The 25,749-nt window shown below is 52.5% G+C and overlaps 1 protein-coding gene across 8 annotated transcripts in view; it reads right to left on the bottom strand.

The window, feature by feature from the left end:
* The window catches only part of HIVEP3 (HIVEP zinc finger 3), a 457,232-nt gene that overhangs the window by 87,555 nt on the left and 343,928 nt on the right, over positions 1-25,749 (bottom strand). For all 8 annotated transcript variants that reach the window (XM_077844481.1, XM_077844477.1, XM_077844478.1 and 5 more), the window contains one exon: positions 6,785-6,982. The gene's annotated coding sequence lies outside the window, so the exon portion shown is untranslated. The remainder of the gene's footprint in view (positions 1-6,784; positions 6,983-25,749) is intronic.

Here is a 25,749-nt window from a genome sequence, read left to right as displayed (position 1 = left end):
TTAAAGAAATATCCCAGGCGATTCTGTAGTAGGAGACGGGTGGTTGGTGAACCACACCTGGAGAAATTCTGGTTCACGAGACAGAGTTCAAACTCTCTCTCCATCCCCCCAGCCCCCCGAGCAAACCCCACCCTGCTTTCCAGGCACAGGTCCCAGTCTCTTGCAGGACGGCTCTCCGAGGTCACCAAGCTGGTCCGTCCACTCATTGGCCTGAACCCAGAATCCCTCTCTTGCCATTTCCCCAGCACAGAAAACCTTCCTGACCTCCCTCCCTCTGGAAGTCTCTTTCCTCACCCTGCGAGGTCCAACTTAAATGACTTCTCCTTCCTCCATGAAGGTCAGAAGCACCTCGTCATGGGGACCCCGGTGGACACATTCACTGTCAGTTCCCTCCTGAGATGCTGGCTGGCTTCTCACCAGCTCACATCTGAGCTTCCTATCCAGACTGTGATCTCCCTGAGGGCAGCCGGCCTGCCTTACAGACCTCCGTGTTCACTAGCAACGCTTACTGAGCATCTACAAGTGCTTAAATACACACCCAGCGGCACACAAAGGAGGAAGGGTAGGATTCCTGCGTCGGGGGTCCCTTTGCAAAGCAAAGACAGAGGACACTTGCAGACCTGCCTGGAGTAGACATGCAGAGGGGGTACCACAGGGTCCCAGAGCAGAGGCTCCTAACAGCATGGGGGTGGAGGGGGGTGACGAGGGGGGAGGCCTGGAGAAGGAGACTCCAGAAGGAAGGGACTCAGGGGAAAGGATTAAAGTGGGAGGAACCCCTTTGGCCCCGCAGGTGGGGAGGAGGAGGAGGGAGAGGCAATGGGATGGAGAACAGGAGTGGGCTGGGCCCGGGAAGCTGAGCCGAGGCGACGGGTCACCCTGCAGGTCAGGGGTTGGCAGATCCAGCCTGCTGCCTATTTGCGTACATCACGTTTTACAGCCACACGCATCCCTTTACACACCTCGGTAGAGGTGAGCAGGTGCAAGAGAGACCGTGGGGCTCGCAAAGCTTAAAATAGTTACTATCTGGCCATTTCGAGGAAAAAAAAAAGTGATGCTGCTCCCTGCCAGGCATGTGGGAAGATGCTGGTGGATTTTAGGCAGGGGACAGCACGGTCAGATTTGTGTTTTCTAATCACTCGGGGACAATGTAGGGATGGGCTGGAGTTAGACAAGCCGGTGAGAAGGGAGGGGAAGGAGGCTGGGAGGTTAGTATACAGGCGTCCAGGTGGGGGGTGGACAGGACCCCCCTGCTGCTGTTTATCAAGAGATCGGTAAAGAGTCCCTGTGTGCCTGCCCTGGGCTGAGGCCTCGTCTCCCCTGCACAGCCACCCAGCTAGTGTGGTTCTCGCTGGGTCACAGAGAAGGCACAGAGAGGTGAAGCCACTTGCCCAAGGCCACACAGCGGAGACGCAGCGGAGCCAGGACGCACACCCAGCGCCAAGCCCGAGGTCTTCGGGGTCAAGCGTGTCTGCTTGTTGACAGAGCCCTTGGAGCTTCCCTGAGAATTCACAGAACATAAGTCCTCTGCAGGAGAAAATCTTCTCCCAGGCGAGTCAGGCAGGAAGTGGGAGGCAGGAGCATGGTTATTTTGGAAAAGCGACACGAGAAACCACGAAACTTCCTACCTGTCCCGTTTTGCTCCCATCTGTCTTCAGAAACAAGGCTGCCCCTCTCTCAGATACGAAGGTGTTTCTCCCCACCCGGTGGCTCTGCCGCTGGTGGTCGGAGAGAGCACTAAGCTTAGCACACGTTCGCTATTTTTAAAGGACTATATAAACAAACAGGGCTATGTAAATAAGAAAAAAAATGAGGTCATCTTTTTAAAATCTAAAAATGTTCTTCTCCTATGGGGTGAGCAGCAAAACCTCAGAAAGAACTGGTGCTTTTTTATCCCCGAGAAGCCGTCTCCGGCCCACGGTCTCCCAAGACACCAGGCCCACCCCTCCCTTCCTCGCACCCACCGGGGGAGGCAGGCAGCCTGCCTCTGTGGCTTCGCCTTGGATGCCCAAAGCTACTGCCCAACCCCGGCCACCACCTCCCGCGGGCATCGGTCCCCATTCCGGGCACCTATAAGACCCTTCTCCCACACAGACCTGCTTGGCATGCCGACCCACCTGCTCCCTCTACCCTGGCCCACACCTGGATCTGCTGAGCGGCTGCAAGGGGCTCTGCACGCTGCTTAGAAGCCATCTGTGTCCTCCCCACTCCATCTCCCTCGGCCCCATGCCTCGGATTTACTCTCCCCACATTTTTCCAGACCTCTTCTTCCAAAGCTGATGGCCGGAAGTCATTAGAGCGGTCCTGGGAGCTGCGTCTAGGTCAACAATCCTTAGGAGACACCCTTGTTTCAGCAGGAGCCCAGGAGGCTTCACGGTTTCCCAAGAACTTCTTCTACCACTGACCCCCCCACACCCCGCCTGTGACCCTCTCCTGCCATCAACAGCATCACTCCAGGGACGCCTGGGTGGCTCAGTGGTTGAGCATCTACCTTTGCCTCAGGTTGTGATCTCGGGGTCCTGGGATTGAGCCCCACATTGGGCTCCCCGCAGGGAACCTGCTTCTCCCTCTGCCTGTGTCTCTACCCCTCTCTCTGTGTCTCTCATTAAAAAAAAAATAAAAAAATAAAAAAAAGCAAAAAATTAGCATCACTCCATCCCCATCCTCCACGACTTGCCCCTCTGCCTTTCAGCCCCAGCATCCCCGGCTCTGTAAAGCACAGAAATGAGAACCACCAATATTTGCTGACGGGGTGACTTTCAAATCATGTTCCACAGAGGTGTTTCAGAGGTTCTTCAAATGTCACTCGAGAGATTTATTCCAAAAATATAGTATGACTCTTACCTAAAACTGGCATGGAAATTGGGCCTGCACATTCAAACACATTCTATGGCACATCTCAGTGACACACCAATGACACACAATAGACGTGGCCACCTTAACCTGGTTTGTGCAGAACTCAGACTTAAGCCTGGGTAGATCTCGAACTTCAGTGTTAAAATATATCTTCGGGACACCAGGTGGCTCAGCGGGTGAGCATCTGCCTTCAGCTCAGGGTGTGATCCCACAGTCCCAGGATCAAGTCCCACATCGGGCTCCCTCTGCCTCTCCCTCTGCCTATGCCTCTGCCCCCTCCCCATAAATAAATAAAGAAAATCTTTAAAAAAATAAAAATAAAATATATCTTCAACTGGAAATATCAGAGCTCTTTACTGGGCATCTTTATGTTGTTGCTTCCCAAATTCAGGACTACATACGCTTCCATAAAACCACACAAACAAGTACACTCTAAAACTTCCCACGATCTGAGAACATAGTATGTGGATTATCCCAAAAACGTCATCACTGATTGTGGGCTTCCTGTCTGAGTGTGTTGTAATAAGAAGGGATTCAAGCAGCGTCTTGATAGTGTCAGGGATGCAAACCAGAAGTCCCTTCTGCTCCTTCCCCAAAGTCCATATAAAACTGAACGGAAAATCATTCTGGGTTGAAGGTAAGTTGTTAGAAGTCTGTCACCATTCACGTCACCGGATAGATATGAACGAGGGTTTTCTTAATACTGCACAACCAACCCAAAGCAAAAATAAAAAAGCAATAGTAGATGCTATAGTTGGTAAGCGATAAAATGATTATCTAGCACAGAAGCCAGCAAAATCTATAGAGGACCAAATACTAAATATCTTTGGCTTTGTGGGAGAGGATGTCTGTCATAATTAACTCCACCCTTGCAGTAGGACAGCAGCCATAAATAATGTATAAATGGATAGCATGACCATGTCCCAATAAAATTTTATTTACAAAAACCAGGCAATGGCCTGGATTAGGCCCGTGGGCAGTAGTTTGTCAATCTCTGACCTAGACTCTGAGGTCTCAGTGTGGTTATCGATGGGCTTTCGCTATGAGATGTCAAAATTTTGAATTGAAATGAGAAATGTTTATTAATAAACTACCACTGGAATCTGTTTCATATTATTGGCGTCCCATGCAGGATTTGACTTTTAAAAACAGCTTCTAAGGCCACAGAAGTTTGCAGACGACTGGCAGAGACCTTTGCTGCTGAGAAAACGCTTTAGTGCCTGTTTTCAAATTAGGTTCATCCCGACTTATTCAGAAATCACATGTACTCTGGAGAGAGCCCCAGTCCAGGTCACTAGTAACAGGGGTGGGGTGTGGGGGGGCCTGACCCTACATCTCCCTGCCCTCAAATAATCTCAAACATAGCCATTCCCAACTCACAGGGTGCGAATGGGCCTCCCCAGCAAAGGAGAGTCTGCAGAGCCCCCGGAGGCCCGCAGGCAGCTGGCTCCTGCCTGGGCACACCCACCTGCCCAGGTCCAAGCCTTCTACCTTCCTCAGGTGTCATATATAACAGACTCCTCCGTTTTGGCCGGGGTGGGGTGGGGGGCTGTGCCAGCAGTGGGGCCATGAGCACCTGGACACTCCAGAAGCCCTGAGTCAGCACCCCATTAATCACAGAGGCTTTTATTCCCCAGGGAGAGCACAGGAAGGGGCGGGGACCAGATCTCTTGCTGGAACTGACGGCTCATTTCCTTCTAGGCCAGTCCCATCCTTTATGGATTCTTCTACACAGCTGGCACAGCCCACATGGACAAAAAGAGAATTTAGCAGTGAAGGAGGAGAGGGCACATGCCAGGTCTGGAGAGGATCCCCCCTGCACCCTCCCTTATGGTCCTCTCATATCTCTCCTTGCATCCCTTCGAGGTTTCTGTTTCCAGCTCAGTTCCAGGATTTCTGCACACCTAGCTGAATAAACCCAGTTACTGCCCTGAGACCGCTGGTGGAGGAGACCCACACAGGCAGAAGGAAACAAGCGTTAAACGGAGGCATGAGATGCCCCAGGATGCCAGGGAAAGGGACCCATTCATTATGGTGCTACTGATTCCTACTAAAATAGGGATATTCTCGGGGAAGGCTCATTCTTGAAGCTGTTGCTGCTTTTCTTCAGGAAGCATCCTGGTGGAGAAGACAGGGCCAGGCCAATTTTGCAGCCAGAGGCTCTTCTCCTGCTTGCGGTGTGACCGTCTTTAAGTTGCTGAGCCTCTCTGTCCTCAGTTTCCTTATCTCTACACGAAGGGTGATAGAACCAAGACTCCTGGGGTCTGTGCGGCACTCAGGTTCGTCTATAAAGTGCCAGGCCCCGTGTGCAGTGTTGGTCGCTTTACTTCACTCTGATGCTTGGGGACCGGATGGCAGCGCATGGCAGACATGTCACAGTGCAGCAGCCAGGAAGGCAGAGAGGTGGCCAACCTGCCCGCATGGGTCAGGAGGGCTGCCTCGTGTATGGGGAGCCCTTACTATGTGTCCAGCAACATTTAGGGGCCTTCCCTGAATCTGCACAGTGATCTGTGAGGTAGATACCATGACTTTCCCATTTTACAAGCGAGAAAGATGAGGCAAGGTGACCAAGCAACTTGCCTCCTCAACAGTGAATGCCTCACAAAACCGGTAAGTACTAGAGCTGGGATTTGAACTCAGAAAGATCCAGAGTCTCCAATAGGAAGCACTGCATCAAACCTCTCCTCTCAGAAGGAGGCACAAATGCTCAGTCCTTCTCCCTCAGAGTCCAGAGGGTGATTCCTCCAGCTGCGCTAGAAAACCCTGGTCACGGCCTGTGTCTCGCACACCCACGTCTGACCTGTGGGCAGAGGCCCGGGCCCAGCCACTCCATGGTTCAGGTGGCCACAGGGATGCCATCTTTGAGGGCTGCCGAGGCCCCATCCTCTTCTCTGTAAGTGAGAGAGCACTTGGAGAAAGGGGATGGGGCACTGCTCTCGGCACTCAGGCTGGCATGCCCCCCTGGCACTGGAAGCCCACAGACTCAAACACAGGGTGAGCATCACCAGAGTCCCAAGGAAGAGGCCCTGGAGCACCCAAACATTGGCTGGATCTGAATCAAAATGTAGATTCCTGTAGCCCGGCTCCCAAGAGTCTGATTCAGGGAACATGGGTGGGCCAGGGAATCTACTTTTTTTTTTTTTAAACCAGGCACCCCCCACAACCTACTTAGGTGATTCTAATATACCCCCAAAGCCGGACAAAACCTCCATATTCCCAGCCTGAAAAGCTCTAACACCACACACCTCACCTGAACCTAACCTGGAACCACAGCACATACCTGAAGGGCTAAATATATATACACAGATACCTATACCGATGCTAGGCCCCTCCCCGGGCTAACTGGATCAGCATCTCTGCAGGCCGGGTCCTGCTACTGGAATGCTTAAAAACTTTCTGGATGATTCTAATGTGCAGCCAGGGCTGAGAACTCAACATCCTTTCAATTCTTCACCACAGGGAGGGCCCTGAAGAGATGCAGCTCAGTCTTCAACACCCACTGTGCTCCTCTGAGTAGGGAGGGGGTGGCCAGGGGTTCCTGAGGCAAGAGCCATCGCAGGGGCAGGTGGAGAGGGGAGCAGAGAAACTGGTGGAGCTCTGGCGTGTGGGGAGGCTGTGATCCTTTGAGAGGAGTTGTTGCCAGGGACAGAATGGAAACTGAGGAATTGGGAAGACAACTGCATTTTGGGGGAGATGAGGTGGGGGCAGGGAAAGAGTGGTGGCCCTCAAGGTCTCTACTCCTGGACAAGGAAGTCCTGGGGACTTCCAGTTTCCACAGAGGTTCAAGGAAGGCAATAGTAATAGTAATAATAATGATGATGATGATAATAATAATAGTACACTTGAAAGAGGAAGAAGAGTCACAAGCTCATGCAAGAAAGACCAAAATGGTGCCCCCAGCAAGCAAACTCAACGATGGCCCGTTTCTCACCTGTGCTGAAGACACCACTTTCGATGACCAAAACTAAAACACTGCTCTCTTTGGAAACCAGCGTTCATGTCCACTTCCACTGCGTGGCCTTCCTCTCACGCTCTGCTCTTCCCTCCGGAAGGGAGAGCTTGCCTGGCCAGTATTTCTTGAAGCTCCGCCATGAACTAGTTAGAGGCTGCTGGGTTCGTGCCTTGAATCCTGCAGGGGACGATCGGAAAGTACAGTCAAAGGGTTTGCTTGGTCCACTTCTTCAGACACAGAACGATCTCTGCCTGGTGCCAGGAGGCCCAGGTCCCCAAGCTGCTTGCCTGGGGCTGGGTCCCCATGTGCCCTGGGGAGACAGTGCAGCGTGGTGGCCCAGGCGCCCCGTTGTACCTTGCACCTGGCACCTAACATCTCAGAGCCCCTATCCCTATTTCTCCACCAGAAGTAAGTAGAATTCCAAGGTCTCCCGTCCCCCTGGAGCACACACGCTGCCTGAGCCCCAGGACTGTGAATATGGTGGACTCCACTCTTGTGATTAGCTTATGTTACATGGCACGGCTGATCTCAAAACAGGTTGCTCCACGGGCTTGACCTAACCAAGAAAGTCCTTTAAAAGCAGAATTTTTCTCTGGCTGGTGGCAGAGGAGAAAGTCATGGAGATTAGAATCAGGAGAATTTGACTCTCAAGTCTGCTGCCTTGAAGATGGAGGGAGAGGTGGAAAGGATTGAGGACTGCCTTTAGGGGATGAGAGCAGCCCCCTACCCCACTAACAACCAGCAGGAAAATAGGACCTGAGTCCTACAACCAACAGATCGTGCCTGGATTCCAACAACAAGCAAAGGAGGCTGGAAATGCAGAGCTTTCCCCAGAGCCTCAGGACAAGAGCTCAGCCCGCAGGTACCTTGATTTCATCTCTGAGCAGAAAATCCAGCCTCTCTATAACCAGACTTCTGACCCCCAGAACCATGAGCTAACAAATGAGTGCCACTCAGTTTGAGATGCTTTGTTACACGGCGGGGGGTGGGGGACAAATACAACAGCACAAGTGATTTAGATTCAGGCCTGGGTGAAAATTAAATCCAACGATGAGACCTAAGAGCATACTGTACTCCCCAACTCACTAACCAGAAGAGCACATTCAAGGCCAAAGGAGGTCTGGTTCAGGGCAGGGGCTCAACAGTGATTCCAGGTCAGCGGATGAATGGAGTGAGCACCAGTTTTTATTAATCAGCTTGCTAAGAACGGCAAGTACCTCCCAGGGGTTTTAATGATTCGGCTACACCGGTGGCTGGCTCTGCTCTGGGCGTTCCTTGGGCCACAGAGTGCCTGGGGACCTCGGTCTGGAGCAGCCTGCACACAGGCCTGGGGTACTGTCACCTTCCCTGTCATGGGCACCGTGCTGTTGTACTGGCACAGCCTTGGAAGAGTCTGTGTTCTGGCAACTACACCCCTCTGCTGATTGCCACGGAGCGTGCAGGCAACCGAAGCCACTGTGCGGTCCCCTCGCTGCTCCAGAGTCCAGCCACACCACACCCCAGGGCAGCATCACACCACCGCACAGTGGCCTCCATCTATCATTTCATGATGCTGTTGTCCAAACCACCCAAGCTGGACACCACTCCTCGGTGTTTATCGGCCCCAGATCTGACCCCAGGCCCTTTGGCAGATCTCACTTATTAATACAAACAGCTGTGCTCCAACCCTCCCAGTGTGGAAACACTGATTTCTTAGAATACGCTATCCTATGAACACAGTCCACAATTCCCCACCTCTGAGCCTTGGCTCAAATGCTGCTGCCCTCCCCATCACAAGCGTGCCTACCTGGCCAAATCCGGCCCATCTTCCCTCAAAAGGCTCAGCCTGCCCCCCGAAAACCAGACATAAGTCCTGCCTCCCCAGAATACCCTAAGTGCATTTGTTGTGCCTCTTTTTTTTTTTTTAATTTTTTATTGATTTATGATAGTCACAGAGAGAGAGAGAGAGAGAGAGGCAGAGACACAGGCAGAGGGAGAAGCAGGCTCCATGCACCGGGAGCCCGACGTGGGATTTGATCCCAGGTCTCCAGTATCGCGTCCTGGGCCAAAGGCAGGCGCCAAACCGCTGCGCCACCCAGGGATCCCATGTTGTGCCTCTTAAGATAAATAACAGAGCCCACTGCACAGAGACTCTCGGAGTCTTGTAGGCCTTGACTGCACACACCTGGGCAGGGCCAGCCTGACCCACTGCCCACCTGAGGGACTGGGACAGGGTCTCTCACGCAGTTGGTGTAGAATAATTCTCTGTAGAACTTAACTGGGTGGCTCATTCATTGAACAGATACGCATTCAACAGCTATTTGGGATCAAGCCCAACGGTAAGTGCTTGGCATGCAGTAAAGATTCAGTCTCTGCCTTCAAGGGGATCACATATGTGGGGGGCCAGGAAGGAAGGAATGCAGGAACACAGAGAGTCACCAGTTCAAAGTTACTACACCTTGAAGGTGTAAAGAAAAGAGTGGTCCAAATGACAGCATCTGGGGTCCCTGGGTGGCTAAATGGTTGAGCGTCTGCCTTCCGCTCAGGGCGTGATCCCGGGGTCCCAGGATGGAGCCCCACATTGAGCTCCCTGCAGGGAGCCTGCTTCTCCCTCTGCCTGTGTCTCTGCCTCCCTCTCTGTGTCACTCATGAACAAATAAATAAAATCTTTAAAAAAATGACAGTGTCTGAATGGATGAGAGAGAAAGAGATAGTATTTTTTTTTAAGATTTTATTCATTCATTCATGAGAGACACAGAGATAGAGAGAAGCAGAGACACAGGCAGAGGGAGAAGCAGGCTCCATGCAGGGAGCCTGATGTGGGACTCGATCCCGGGACTCCAGGATCAGGCCCTGGGTTGAAGGCAGGCACTAAACTGCTGAGCCACCTGGGGATCCCAAGAGACAGTGTTTCAAACGGTAAGAAGTGTTCACAGACAGGAGAGCCCACACTGGCCGAATGTTCGACACGTTGAATGCTGTCCATGTGGCTGGGGATGAGGGGCAGTGAGAGCTCACGAGGCGAGAGCTCGGCAGGGGGAGAAGCTGGCATATGGAACAGCCTGGACTTGATCTTGCGGTGGAGTGAGGTCACTGAATCATTCTCATCAGTGAGGTAATGCGGTCAGGACCAGAAGGTGTGACTGGAGGGGGGAAGACGGGATCAAGTGGAGGAAGCGAGCCACTGCGCTCCCACCCACCAGTGGGGCCGGAACCACTCGAGCACCACTCCTGGCCTCTGGCAGCAGGTGGGGGAGCTGGGGAGACGCACCTGCATCCGGGTCACCAGGAAATGTCACACACACCTGAGGTGCTACATGGCAAACGGAGCCCATGAGCTCACCTCTTCCCCGCTAAACACCAGTGAAATAAAAAGAGAAATGTGCAAGTGAGAACAGCTCCACGGTAGCACCAGCTGGCCAGCAAGTCTGAGGGAAAGCAGACAAGGAGGAATGACAGAAAAATCAAATCAAAGCTACACCAGCCTCGCCCACCAGGGGCAGGGGAAGGCCCACCTGCCAAATCCCCAGGGGATCCTGTCGGAGACAGTGGGAGCTGCGGCAGGGCCGGCTGGCTGGAATTTCTGAAAACTAAGGATAATGAGTGAAATCTTTTGGGTTTCCAAAGAGACTAGAGCAGGAAGGAGAGGCGAACAAATACCACCTGCCCTACCCCTTCCTGTCTTCATTAGCATGACTCTTCTTCCAGGAGGCGCTAGCCCTGACAGGTGGCTTGATTGCTCACGACAGAAACTCCTGAAGGATCCTTCAGCTCTTCCATCAACGGTGTGTGCCTGAAGATTCTTTGAGTCCCTTGCCTTGCCTCAAAATTCCCCCTATTTCCCTCAGTCCCAGACTGCTGTATTGTTTTCTTTGCATCATCCTGATGAAGCCCCACATCGGTGTAACCATTTCATTTTATTTTATTAAAGATTTTATTTATTTATTCAAGAGAGAGGCAGAGACACAGGCAGAGGGAGAAGCAGGCTCAGGCAGGGAGCCCAGTTTGGGACTCGATCCCAGGACCCTGGGATCATGACCTGAGCCGAAGGCAGATGCTCAACCACTGAGCCACCCAGGCATCCCTGGTGTATCTATTTTATAGGAGACTTTCAATCCTCAGCAAATCCCGACCTTGCCTGCCTTCTCTGGAGATGCCAAAGCTCCATGGGGGTGATGTTACTCCTTAGCCAGGTGAGCAGCTTTGTCTCTGCCTGTCCCCAAATCCTGAGAATCAAATTGACATTGGACTTGACATCCCCACCATTAATTGCCAGAGGGCAACAGAGACTGCGGAGCTCTGAAAAAAATGGGTTAAAAGATCCGTTACTCCGTCCCCTCTCAAAGCCAAAGAGAGAAGTACTAAAAATAGTCTGCTACCCACTTATCTTTTCTTAAAACAATTACTCAAGGAATTTACTACAACAAAATAAAAACTGTATCAGAATAAGTAATTTGAGAAAGGGCAAGACTGGGTACACAAGAAACACTGATGAATAATAAAGTAGAAAAATGTACAGTCAGATCTAAGCCCATGTGGATAACAATGGTCTCATCTCATTGGGAATCAGATACCATTTAATTCTGGACGTTAAGAGAGAAGCATGGGTTTTAGGTTTTTAATTTAAGGGTAACCATTTCTAGAAAAAAAAATGAGATGCGGACCTTTTTTTAATTTTAATTTTTATTTATTTATGGTAGACACACACACACAGAGAGAGAGAGAGAGAGAGAGAGAGAGAGAGGCAGAGACACAGGCAGAGGGAGAAGCAGGCTCCATGCAGGGAGCCGGACGCGGAACTCAATCCCGGGACTCCAGGATCGCACCCTGGGCCAAAGGCAGGTGCCAAACCGCTGCGCCACCCAGGGATCCCTGAGATGCGGACCTTTTAATCACTATGTGTGAGAGGGAGGAACAAACAAAAAGTTCCATGAATTAATTCAATTAATTAAGCATCAGGAAAGGGACAGCTAGACAGGAAAGAAAAAAGTATCTTAACCTGAAGACATAAAATAAGCCCAAACATATCAATAAATGTAAGAATGTGACTAAATTAAATTACTCTATTTTAAGATAAGACATTAGGTTGAGTGAAAAAAAAAACAAAACAAAAATCCAGCCATATGCTGTTTGGAAGTGATACACTTAGAACAAATTGACAAAAGTTGAACTCAAAAGAAATGGCAAGGAGACATAACAAGCAAAATGGTAATGAAAACAATGTAGGAAAGTTAATATTAAAATCAGACAGGGACACCTGGGTGGCTCAGCAGTTGAGCGTCTGCCTTCAGCTCAGGGCATAATCCCGGGATCTGGGATCGAGTCCCACGTCGGGCTCCCTGCATGGAGCCTGCTTCTCCCTCTGCCCGTGTCTCTGCCTCTCTCATTGTCTCTCATGAATAAATAAATAAAATCTTTTTTAAAAAATCAGACAAAATGCAAAAATGTTAAATAGGATAAAAAGGGGGGCATTTTCGATGGCTAATGGATCTGTTTTTCCAAGAAGACACAAGAATCATGAACCTTGCCTTCGCCCTGAACTACAGAACCATAAAATATATAAAATAATATAGTTTTTTTGTGTGTTTTTTTATTGGAGTTCAATTTGCCAACATATAGTATAACACCTAGTGCTCATCCCGTCAAGTGCCCCCCTCAGTGCCCATCACCCAGTTTTAGAACCATAAGGAGAAGACAAATGCAGAACAGTATAGATCTTGAACACATTACTCTTAGTCTGATGGTATAAATAACTGCCAAAGAAAGGAATGGAGGATTTGAAGATACAGTTCGTGAGCTTAACTTCATCTATATGCAAGAAGCAGAGAAAACATATTTTTCTCAAATGTCCTCGTACTAGACTACAAGAAAATCTCAAATTCCAACATGTATACCACAGTCTCCGTTCCCAACGCAACAGAATTAGAAATCAAGAAACGGCAAAATATATATAATATAAAAAAAAAACGTAAACTACGGACATGGCAATTTAAAAACACTTTTCTAAATAACTGGAGTCAAAGAGGCACAAGATTACAATTGCAGCATATTTATAAATGTGCAACACCGAGAACCCTGCTTTTAAAAAGCTGGGGAACATAACCGAACAGCATTAGGAGGGAGATTCAGACTTTAAATGCTTTGATGATAAAATAAGAAAGCTCAAAACCAATCGATGAAGCATCTAACCCAAGAAAAGTGAGAAAGGGGTAAAATAGGCAAAACGATCCGTCAGTATGAGAACGAGAAGCGTGCAGCGACCACCACAAGAGACACGGTTCTCCGAGACCAACGACAGGGATAAATCAACCGCTGGCTAATCTGAGCAGCAGCCAAGAGCGAGAGGACAGAGCCACCACCAAGAAGGGCGACGGCAACACGTATCCGAACACTTTTAAAAATCGAGAGAAATTAATACGTCACTTGATGTCAGTGAACTTGAAAACTGATCATTTTCTAGAAAATTATAAATTGTAAAAGTGAAGAAAGGGGAGAAAACCTGACATCGCAGGAATGTTAGGAGAGACAGAAGCATCTGTCAAAGGTGGAACGACAGTGGAGGAGGGATGCATCCCTTAAATGAGAAAGCTGGGACAACTGGCTGCCTCTCCCTTCAACAGGCAATGGCGAAGTGTCCACGACGACGTGGTGGCCGCTGTTCCAGGCCCTGGAGATCCAGCGGCGAACAAAGCAGAAAAGAAAGGCCTTTCTGGAGTTGAGGCTGTTGCCAGGGAAGACGGTCCCTAAACCTTCAACAGGTCAAATCAACGGTACGACAGCAAAATGGGATGATTCCAAGTGAGGGAGGGTGGAGGATCCTATTTTAAATAGGGTACGGGCACCATACCCACACACATGTATTTGGATTAAAGAAATAAAACACAGCAGCGAATCCACAAAATACCAGAACTATTACGATATTTGTGTGACGTAGTGTCAGAAAATGACTTTCAGAGCCTGAACTGGACCTCAGCGTCCTTAAAGGAGGAGATGAATGCAACTACATAAAAATATTAAGCACCATATATAGCAAAAGGCCCCAGCAACAGTTACAAAGCAAATAACAGCCTACCTATAAGTATTTGTAACATACCAAAAAAAAAAAAGGTTAATATTTATGATAAGTACTCACTAAATAATACGAGAGGCTAATAAAAAGATAATAAAGCACTGGGCATGGAGCCTGCTTAAGATTCTCTCTCTCCCTCTTCTTTTGCCCCTCTTCCCACCCTCTCTAAAAAAAAAAGAAGAAAAATGGAAATGCCTACTAAAGATCTGCAAAGATGCTTGGCCTCACTAATAATTAAAGGGCTTTATAGGGATCCCTGGGTTTAGCTATATAGGGATCCTCAGTGGTTTAGCACCTGCTTTCGGCCCAAGGCTTGATCCTGGAGTCCCCAGATTGAGTCCCACGTCGGGCTCCCTGCATGGACCCTGCTTCTCCCTCTGCCTGTGTCTCTCATGAATAAACAAATAAATCTTTTTTTTTTTTTAAAGGGCTATATAAGTTAAGGTCCATATCGACTCTCCATTTGGTTGGCAAAGGGGGAAACGACTGCCACCATCAGTGTTGGCGAGAAGTGGCCAAAATTTATGTCAACCCAGCAGCTAGCTTCCCAAGCGCGCACACAAATGCACGTCATCTTACACAAACCTGCACACAGACACACGCGTGTGTGTGATCACCGCAGCAACATTTTTACCAGTGAACGCAGAAACCTGAATACCCATCACCAGGGAAGTGATTTAAGAAGTAAGTGATGGTCACTCCATCCAATGGAATAGTAGTGGGACAATAACTTTTTTCTTGATTAAAAATAATCAGATACTCCTACCAATAACAGAGATTCTTCATGGCTTTACCTGTGTGTTGAAGGTGGGGTTCAGCCCTTCTCCCCCCAACAGCCTGCGGGATGGAAGGCAGGACCGGGACCCCGTTTTTTCACACGAGGCTTAGCAAGGCTAACAGACCCGACAAGAGGTGGACTCCGGGGTGTCTGACCCAGGAACCTCCACTCTTAGCTACCGCACAAGCTTCCTGTCAGTGTGTGGAAGGGTGTGAGAAACGGGGAAGGGCAGCGTCACAGACACACACCCGTCCGCGTAGCTGTGAGTGCTGTGGACGGGACTGGGGAGTGATGGGCTTTGGAGCACACGTTTTCTTCCTTACCCATTCCTATTTTCTTTCTTATATTTCTTCCTTACATTTCTATATGTTCATTAAAAAAAAAAAAAAAAAAAAACAGGGATCCCTGGGTGGCGCAGTGGTTTGGCGCCTGCCTTTGGCCCAGGGCGCAATCCTGGAGACCCTGGATCGAATCCCACGTCGGGCTCCCGGTGCATGGAGTCTGCTTCGGTCTCTGCCTCTCTCTCTCTCTCTCTCTCTGTGTGTGTGTGACTATCATAAAAAACAGTAAGTTAAAAAAAAAAACAAGCATGTTATCACTTCTAGGATTTAAAGATTGTAATTTCAAGATGATTTCAGAATGTCTTCTTTTTAGAAAAGAGCTGAACAGGGAAGCCCTATTAGGGCAAGAGGTGCAGGCCCCACCCAAAACCTCAGGGAGGGAGGGAGGGCTGTCCTCCCCACTCCCCACCCTCCCTGAGGAACCAAAGCAGTGCAGCACGGCCTCTGCTGGCAGGTGGAAGGCGCCCCACATCCGGTGTGGGCACTGAGGTTGGCATCGCTGTAGGGGAAGTTCAGCGGTGAAAGAGTTAAAGAAAACCCCCAGATGCCTGCAGGGGCCGGCCACCCTGCCGCAAGAGAGGAGGGCTGGCGAGGCAGCCAGGGGGCTAGGACTCCAGGACTGGACCTCACACCCTGACCCCAGGGAAGGCCCTGGCTGCCCTCCAGACATCCCACCTGTCCCTCCACCATGAGCGGGACATCTGCAGACGGGGCTGGCACGTGGCTACGCGGAGTTTGATGTGCTTGGGGTGGGGAACTGTGGGACCAATCTTTCTATTTTTTTTTTCATTTCTGCTATCCTGTTCTGAGGGTCAATAAGAAAACGTGCACATCCAGGACCCCGGGACACACATGGCAGGATCACACGGAATAATCTTGGTGGGTCATGCTGTCTACTTAGCAACTGGGAGGGGAGACGAGGAGAACTGCTGGCATGCCTCATGTACCCGACCCCATAGAGCACGCGCAGTGCAGAGTATTGTCCCAGACATCAGCAGGCCCTGGCTTCAGACCCTGGTTTTACCCATTACTAGCTGTGTGGCCTCAGCTGAATTACTTAACTTCTCTGAGCTTCACTTTCTTCGTTGAGTAAAAAAGGAAAAACACCCTTCCTTGGGTTTGTGGTGCAGATCAGATGAGACAACACATGTGAGATGTGGCACAGCCTCGGCGTACGTGGGGCACTCAACCAATACCCACACCCTTCTCGTTACGGTGGGAAAACCTGCCCTTCTTCGGCCCATCTCTCCGCCTATAGCTCCTGTTTGAGGACTGTCTCTGCAAGGTTCCCTGCCACCTTCCCCGTGGCCAGGCTTGGGGCTCTCACTTTCCTGGGGTGCTCACCTTGGCTCCTTCCTGGCTCCTGGTTGCGTTCCCCAGACCAGAGGCTGCTCCCTCCTGTGGAGTAGTGAGGTGGCCCAGACAAAGGAAGAGGGCGAGGAGAAAGGCAGGGGCTCTCAGAGCCTTTGACATGGATAAGACGTACTCTGAGAATACTTGGGAAATGTTTTCCAGTAAAAAAAGCGGGGTTTTTAAAAATAGAGGATGACGGGACGCCTGGGTTGAGCATCTGCCTTCGGTCCAGGGCGTGATCCCAGGGTCCCAGGATCGAGTCCCACATTGGGCTCCCTGCATGGAGCCTGCTTCTCCCTCTGCCTGTGTCTCTGCCCCCCCGCCCCACCTCTCCCTGTCTCTCATGAATAAATAAATAAAAAATTTTAAAAAGTGTTTAAAAAATAGAGGACGGGGATGCATTTCCATTTGTACTGAGGATAGAGAAAGAGGAACGTCAAGTGCAGGATAACAGATTCTGTTTCATGATAGGCAGGCATATGGGGGCCCATTGCCTGTATTGGGGCCCGATATTCCGTTTTCAGGCACTCAGGGAAGGGCACGTAGAGTCCCGGAGACCAGAGAGGCAGGAAGATGCGAGCTGCCAGGGCCCAGGCGCAGAGCACAGGAGTCGTTTCCTGCCATACCGGTCCACGCCTTGGTGGGGAGGGGGGGGCTCTTGCACTGGAAGTCCCCTCGCTGGTACAGTAGAAAGCCCACCGGATTGGCCCAGACGTGGGGTCCCGCTGCATCCAGCCGAGTGACCCTCTGCAAGGTACTCCCTGTCCCTGCGCTAGGCCGCAAGGTGCCAAGGCGAAGAGGCCTGGCCCCTGCCTCAGGTGTCATGGATCGGGTGGGGAAGGTGGGCCAGAAAATCAGTGATCATGGCTCTTTCTCCCAAAGAACCCCGAACTTGGGTGGCTTCCTCCCAAAAAAGGCTCATAATTACCTTCCCCTGTTTGTAGAGACAGAAGGGAGGGGTCGGGAAGGAAACCAACGTTTGTTGAGAGCCTGCCATGCTCCCAAGCTGCCCCTGCACTCCCACTGTCGCACTGATGCCACGGGCAGGCTCCCCTCTCCACCGTGCGACAGCCCAGGGTGCGGAGCTTTAGAAACCAGAGAGATATGGGTGGGCAGCCTTGCACAGTAGGACAGCCCCAGGCTTTGGGTGCAGACGAAACCGGGCACCCCCGATCTCTGCCACCACGTGGCCTCAGGTGGCACTTAACCCTTCGGGTCTTAGTTTTCCCATCACTAAAACGGACCATGCAAGACTTCAAGTATACGGAGCTGACTTTCCAGAACGTGACCTCTTCTGGTTATTTCTGATCAGTTTAGCTTTACTTACACTTACGAGGATTTTGTTTGCTAAAAGAAGTTTCCAGATCCCATCACAGGAGGCACACAGAGAAATGAGCAGGTGGCGATCCCGGGAGACCCCCACGGAAAGCGGAACCTCAACCGCCAGGCCACCTTCGGGAGGAGGTTAGTGATCGAGGCCCGCCGGGAGGAAGGAAGCAGGGTGTGTGTGTTTGGAGGGACAATTGCCTTGTGTCCCCACAGTGACTGCCTTCCTAGCGCCAAGAGGGGAAGCCTGGTGACCCAGGACCCCCCAGGGGCCCAGCCAAGCTTCTGGTCCCAACCTGCCCCCAGACCTGCCCGCTGCCGGCCCTCCCCCACCGCCCCCAGGTCGAGGGCCTACTCAGGCAGAAGAGGTGGTGCCAGAGGAAACTGTTTGCTACAGAGCTCTCTGGGTCTGCTCTGCTCTTCTTCCTTTTTTTGGACCCTGTGGCTGATTGAGTGGGTACCTTTTTCCATAGAGTTTCCACTCCATCAGTTATCGACATCGCCACCACGTCTATGTAGGTTGTCAGGGCTGGTGAACCGGATCAGGCCCGTGGGGCCCTTCACCATTTACTGGTGGTGGTGGTGGGGGAGTTGGAAGGCCTGGATTGGCCCTCAGAGCCACTATAGTGGGGTGAACGGCGGGTGGGAGGGAGGGCCCCTCCCCTGGCAGGGCCACCTCTTGTCTGCTCTCCCTTTGTGAAGACATTTCCACGGTGGGATTTAAGGGCACGAGCTCCTGGGTTTGAATCCTTCCCCTACCTCTGCTTCCCAGGGTCAGATCTCTGGGCCTCGGTGAACCAGTCTGTAAAATGGGACTAAAAGGAGCACCTACCTGGCTGGATGGTGGGGAGCCTCAACCAGGTAACGCACTTAGAAGGCTTAGAAGAGTGCCCGGCCTACAGCCTCAAGAAGTGTCAATAAGTGTGGGTGCGGTTCTTTCTCATGGCACCCTTGCTAAGACCCAGTGGCCGTCTCCCGATCTGGGCCGAGACGTAACAGGGTCTGAGCTGTCCTAAGCTCACCCTCTCTATAAGGCCCACAAAACCGCCCTGATATCCAGCTCTCTCCCTGCCCTCTCCTGTCCCAAATCCTCCGGTGGTCCCTGCTGGAGAGTGCAGGCTACACTTGGGATCAGCTTCACAAAAATGCCAAGACGCCCCTGACATCAACGTTCCCATACCAAACCCTGCCCCTGGAGCCACAACGTCTGCTCCGAGTGTTCATGTTCCCCTTTCAAGCACATCTCTGTCCCGAATGCTTTTCTCCATTCCCCCATGGCCTAATCCAACCACATCCGCCCGTGTGAGCCCAGCTCACATGCCACCTCCTCCACGAAGCCCTCCCTGACCTACCCTCCCGGGCCAGAAACGGTCTCTTATTTACAGCATTTGGTCTCTTTATTGTGGCATTTACCTCCTCTACCCCTGCGTGTGCAATAAAATACACACACATTCTTGTCGGCATCACAGACAAACCACACGAGCTTTGAGGACAGGACTGGGATGTGTGTGATTCATCTCTGTATCACTCACAAAGCCTTGAACATAATTGGTGACAATAAATGAGTGAATAAACACTGAGTTATCTCAATTTACTACCCCTGGGTAACAGGGGAAAATATCTGTAGGTGGGTTGGTGAAGATGAATCAACATCCCGACAGCATCCACACACTTTTTTTTTGGTTCGTCTTGAGGGAACCAGCAGATGGGGGTGTCATCCAGGCACTGGGACCACAAGGGGCTCACAGCCCCACCCTAACCCGGTCTCCAATGCTGAATCCCAGGCCAGCAGCCCCGAGCCCAGGGTCAGATTCTAAGCCTCAGCACGGAGGTCTTGAAGGTCAGTCAAGCACCCTAAAGTCCAGGGGCCATCATGACCCTCTCCCTCACCCCCCACATCCCATGTGCCACCGGGTTCTCAGAGAACTGGCTCCTGAAGCGCCTTCAGCCTGTCAGCTCCTCTCCACCGCACTGGCCCCGGGGCCACCCTCCACGCATCACAGAAGAGGCACGCGCGACGGTGCCCCCTGACCATTCCTGAGGCCTGCTGACTGCCGTCAGGAATCAGATCCCTCTGGAAGGGGTCAGAGCCTCTTCCCCACAGGAAGGACCATAAGCACCCAGCCTCCCCCTTCCCCTGCCATGCTCTCCCACCCCTGGCCTCTCAGCCATCTGAAAACACTGGAGCCTCCTCCCCAGTCTTTGAACCCTTGTTTGCATCATCCCAACTCTGAGGAGGGACCCCCCACCCTTAAGAGGATCCTCCCCTCCCCTTCTCCACAAGCAGGCTCCCACCCATCCCCTGAAGGTTTGGCTCTGGCGAAGCCTCCTTCTGCACCAGCCCCACTGCTGTCTGGGAACTTTCTAGAAGCCCCATCTCTCATGCTCTGGCCCTCCGTCTGGGGCTCTGCTGCAACACACCAACCATGCAGCCCGTGCAGGCTGCCCTCCCCCATCTGCCGCCCCACAGACAGCAGGCTCAAGGGCAGGAAGAGCGTGAGGACCAAGCACACCTGCACCGGCCTGCCCCCTCCCCCACGTTGCCCCTGACATCACCACACCCAGAAGCTCACCTTCCAGGACCAGCAACAGGTGATGCTGCCAACCTGGCAGGTCCACGGCCCACCTGAACGACCCCGGGGACATCCCCGGGGAATCTGCCATCTCTCTGCGCTGCGGCCCCCGGGCCCCTAGCAGCTCTCCCCTTGCCTTGGTCTCTCTCCGGGACTCCACGTCCCCCTTCTGTCAAACCAAAGACGGAACATGCCCATCTCTACAGAACCCCTTCTGTTCTACCTCCCTGCTGAGGAGTTGGTATCATTTACCAGCCCGAATAACTCTCCCCCATCAAAGGAAAACAAACAGAGAGAACCAGGCCTCCTCCTCTGCTCCTCCAGAAAGCCCAGATGCATCTCTAGCTCTGCAAATATGCCAGGTGCCCTATGGATCCTCAATGGGATGCTCTCCGTAGGAGGCAACGTCTATGTCCTCGTGAGCCAAGGATTTAAAACACTGATGCATATCTGTTCCCTTTCTTTCTTTCTTTCTTTCTTTCTTTCTTTCTTTCTTTCTTTCTTTCTTTCTTTCTTTCTCCTTCCTTCCTTCCTTCCTTCCTTCCTTCCTTCCTTCCTCCCTCCCTCCCTCCCTCCCTCCCTTCCTCCCTCCCTCCCTTCCTTCCTTTCTTTCTTTTTTTTCAATTTTCACAACTGGGTGAGATCGGCCTTTCTCACTTTCATTTCACAGATGCAGTGAGGCTCGGGGAGGGGAGCGGCCCCCAGGTCATCACCCCACAGCTGCCTGGGGCCTCACCCGACAGACAGGCAGGGACCTTGACAAAACAACAGCACACACCTCCCTCTGTGCTGTTCCGTGAGCTTTCTTCGCGCAGGCAGAAACACCCCGAGAGGTGAGGGCACAAAGCCCCACAGTGAGCTGCTGGCCGGGAGATGCCTAGATCCTAGAAGCCGGCTCCTTCCAGGCCCAACATTCCAGACAGTAGGCAATGCTGAGAACCCGATGTTGTCTCAGCTGAGAGGCCTGGATTCCGGCGCCCTTTGCCATCGCAGACGCCCAATCCAGGACAACAGAAACTGCACCCGTGACACAGGGCAATGCCTTGCTCTTCCTGCTGGTCTCCCAGGCCCTTCTGGCTCCCTCCTCTAGCACCCCCAGTGAGGGCTGACTGCATGTGAGAGACAGGGTAAGGATTTAGGGCCGTGATTCTGGGCCCTTCTTCTGGGTCTGGCTCTCTCACTTGTTACCCATGGCCTTGTGCCATTCCTTTGAGGACATCCGGGTCCCGACTTCCAAATTATACTACAAATGCTTAAATGGGGGCTCACTTAAGGCCCTCTGCGTGGACTCGCTCAGTGTATAACCCGCACGACCGTGCACAGCCCATGACGTCTCACCATCCCCGCACAGCACTCATCGCCACTGTAATTAAGGAGCTAATGCATGATTACTCACTCTCTCCTTAAAGAATATAAGTTCTCAGGGAAGAACCAGGCCATTTGTCTCATTCCCAAGCTGTAGCCCAGCCCCTAGCATAGTATCAACCAGAATAGGCACTCAAGAAATACGTGCTGGCGTGATAAACTCATTGAGCTACTCACTCAGGCATTGACTTGGAGGAGGAAGGGACTCGCCTGGGCTGAAGGAGACAGGCGGGCTGTGCTGGTCCCAGCTCTGCCCCGAGCTTCCCCCATGCCCTTGAGCAAAGCATTTCCACTCTCCAGCCCGCTTCCCTCATCTATCACATGGACTACGGGGTCACATCTTCTGTGCCACATTCGTGTGATGCTGAGGAGCGTACCGCCTTGACTCTGGTCCCGGGCACCTCACCGGCCTCACCCACGTCCCGACCCTGGTGTCCCATGGTTTCTCTAGGTTTTGTCCACATCCCGGCATATGGGAGGGGCCCAGGAAAGCAAGGAGAGAAGGACTCCCAGGCAGGGGGTGGCATATGCCCCAGTTGGGAGAGTACTTGGTGGGGATCCCTGGGTGGCTCAGCAGTTGAGCGCTGCCTTTGGCCCAGGGCCTGATCCTGGGGTCCTGGGATCGAGTCCCGCGTCGGGCTCCCTGCATGGAGCCTGCTTCTCCCTCTGCCTGTGTCTCTGCCTCTCTCTGTGTGTCTCTCATGAATAAATAAAATCTTTTTTAAAAAAAAGGTCACTCCTGGGCCACATGTTGGGGACAAGAAAAATGACACCGACAGTGACCTGACCCAGGACCACGGCCTGCTCAAGGGCCTTCACGTCAATCTTGCTCACCTCCAGCCTTGGCATGAGGAAGGAGGGAAGTGATCTCCCCGAGGTCAGAGTTAGCCAGTGCTGCAGCCAGGACTGACCCTGAGCGTCCTGTGGGCAAGTCTAGACCCTCAACACAGCGTGGCTCCTCTCAGCCTGGGCACAACCGGTTCCAACCAGCAGAATCCACTCAGCCTTCTGGGGTGCGGCTGGTGGGTGGGTGGGTGTCTGGGTGTGTGGGGAGGGGCAGCAGCACGCTGTTGGTTAAAACCCAGACAATACAAGTCACCAGAGTGACAGGTTCCCCAGGGGTGGCACTGGGCGTCAGAGGAAGAAGTTACATAGAAGGGACAGGACAGGGGGGGCTTGAGGACCTGAGGGCTGATGGAGGGGATGGGGCTGGCGTCGTGGGCTGGGGAGACAACATCTGCACGGTGTGGTTGCAGGGGACCCTGCACAGGGGTCTAAAGAGCTGCACGCCCCCTGGGGGAAGTCACTTCCCCACCCGGACAGCGAGCTGGCCGGCGGGCACCTGTGATCAGACCCTGGGGAAACAGAGGAGCACGTTCCCCTCTGAGGAACTCCCACCAGTCCAGCCTCAGTTTCCCCCGTGTATGACCTGCTGTCACGCCAGCAAACTGCCACCAAACTCAGTGGCTTAAAACAACACCAATCTATTATCTTAGAGTCTGGAGGTCAGAAATCCAGGGGTTTCACCGGGCTACATCCAAGGGGCTCACAGGGCTCTGTTTCTTCTGGAAGCTCTGGGGAGAAGCCCTTGTGTGTTGACATTTCCAGGTTCTGGAAGCTGCCTGAATGCCTTGGTTGCTGGCCCCCTCCATCTTCAGGGCCAGCCCCGGCTGGCGGAGCCTTCCTCACATCTGACACGGATTCTCCTCTTCCTCTTCCACATGTAAAGGGCCTGGTGACAGCACATCATCCAGGAGCATCCCCCTATTCTACAGTCAGCTGGTGTGCAGCCATCCTCCTCTCTGCTGCCCTCATTCTTCTTCGTCATGCAAAGTAACTTAGTGACAGGTTCTGGGATTCAGGACGTGGACACCTTTTGGAGCCTTGATTCTGCCTATCATGCTGCACGGACGGAACTCATCTCCCCCAAATTTAGCTGCAGGAGACAGAAGTGCAGGCAGACAGAGGGAGGGAGAGATGAGACGAGGTGGTGGTGTGGGGGGGGGGGGTGCAGGGCAGGCCTACACGCACTCACATCCTACCAGCAGCTGCCGTGGCAGCTTCCTGGTCGCCTGCTTGGTGCACATTGCCCTTAGAAAACTCGTCATGTTTCCACACCGAACCAGGCATGTGCAGTTTCCACAGTGACTGCAGGAGCAGAGCCAGAAATAACCTCGCTGAGGTGGAAAACATCCCTTCCTTGGTGCTCCACTGGCTCTCAGACACTTACTCTCCCTTGTCGCTGTGGTCTTGCAGGTGCAAGAGGCCCTTCCAGGGCTTGGTGGCCACTTAGGGGGACGGGCGCAGTGTGGACTCGCCCCCAGGGATCTGAGTGCGCCCTGAGGCTGGGCTGGCACCCTCGCCTCCTCATGCGCCCTGGAGAGCTGTCTACCCTCCTTCTTGGGCTCACCACCGCTGAGCTGGAGGGCCCTACAGCATCGCAGCCCTTCCTTCTCTGACGTCTGGCCACCAAACACTGGGATGCGCTGGGTACGCCTTTGGCCCCGACACACGTGCTGCTCAGCCCTTGCCCCTCCTCGGGCTTCCAGGATGCGACTGGATCCTGCCTGGGATGCGGGCCCAAGCAGGGAAGCGACCACTCTCATGAGCCCAGGTGGTCCCCTGCTCTGCCATTGGGGGAGGGGTGGCAAGCCCACCCGCCTTTTGCATGTCTGCCCTGGGAGACCCATAAGGGAGCTGGCTCTAAACTCTATCTCCTCCCAAGGTTCCCCTAACCCTCTAGGGAGGTTTCCTCTAAGAACAAGATCTCATCCCCTGTGGGGGCTAAAAGATGTGCTGAAGTATAGAGGAGGCCAACAAATATCTAGGCCGTGCTATCCACATGACACGTATGACATGGTGTCCTTGGGACCCTGGGAAATACTCGCCATGGCCTTCTCATGTTTTACCCGTCAGAGGCAAACAAGAGTGAGCACAGCTTCTACGTGCTGGGTCGTGGGCTGAGCATTTTGCATGCACTTAGTTCACTGGCTCCTCACCTGGACTCAACCCTTATCAGTCCCATTTTACGGAGAAGCGGAGACTCCAAGAAAGCAAACAACTTGCTCAAGGTCACACAGCCAGACAGTGGTAGAGCCCAGACTGGACCCCCACGTCCCAGATCCCAAAGCTGAGGCTACTATAGCTACTGTGTCACTTTGGGTGGCGGGGGAGCAGGTTGGGGGTGGAGGTGGAGGGAGGAGGCTCACACTAAATGCTAAATGCTGTGTTTCCAAATTGCCTCCTAAAAAAGCCCAGAGCCATGCAAGTGTCTTCAGTTTTGTGTCTTTGTATATACTACGATTCCTTGTAAGATTTTGAGCGAAAAAGAAGTGAGGAGAGGGGGAGGTTCCACTATTTAAAAGGTTCGGCAGTCACCAACCCCATCCTTGCGCTGGGGACAAGGCCAAGGCCCAGAAGCAGACGTGTCTTGCTCAAAGGCAAGGCCTTCGCTGCCGAAGCCAGAGAGCTTTGCTTGTTTCTCCTGCTCCTGAAGGAGCCTCCGCTTATTCTCCATTCAAGCCCTCCGCACCGCTTGGCACAGAATTTAGAATCAGACGTGGTGTGAATCCTGGCTTGCTTTCGCCGTGCTGAATGCCTGGCGGCCTGGCAGTGAGGGCAGCAGAGTCTCCGTTTCCTCGCCTGTACCGTAGGGCCCGTGTGGGTTAGGCGAGAGCAGGCACAGACAGGCCGTGTGTCAAGCCTGAGCCGTGCGTCATGATCACGAGTCCTGAGCGCGGTGACAGGGTGAGGGAAAGAGCCCTATACTTAGAATCAAAAGCCTCTAGCAAAGCCCCAGCTTTGATACTCACCACTACGTGCCTTCAGCCACCCACTTGACTGCTGGGAGTCTTACTCTTGGAGATAAAATTGTCTCCATGAGGGATCGGGATGAATTTGAAATGAAGTAACGCAGGGAAATGCTGGAGGCTCGAGCAGCCCCTGGATGAGGGAATCCCAGCCTCCACCCTACACACCATCTGACTCCATAGCTGAGGGGCAGGGCCTAGGAATCCTGCATTTTCCCAAGCCCCTCTTCCCCCACCATCACGCTATCCCAGGTAGTCAACGGACCACATGGAGAAATCACTCCAGAAAGCCCTCAATATGTGTTTGTTCAACAGAAGAGACGAATCCTTGAACATCTGTTGAGCTGCACA

This window comes from Canis aureus, chromosome 13 (genome assembly GCF_053574225.1).
Source record: "Canis aureus isolate CA01 chromosome 13, VMU_Caureus_v.1.0, whole genome shotgun sequence".
Classification (NCBI taxonomy): Eukaryota; Metazoa; Chordata; class Mammalia; order Carnivora; family Canidae; genus Canis; species Canis aureus.
This window is presented reverse-complemented; position numbering and strand designations above follow the sequence as displayed.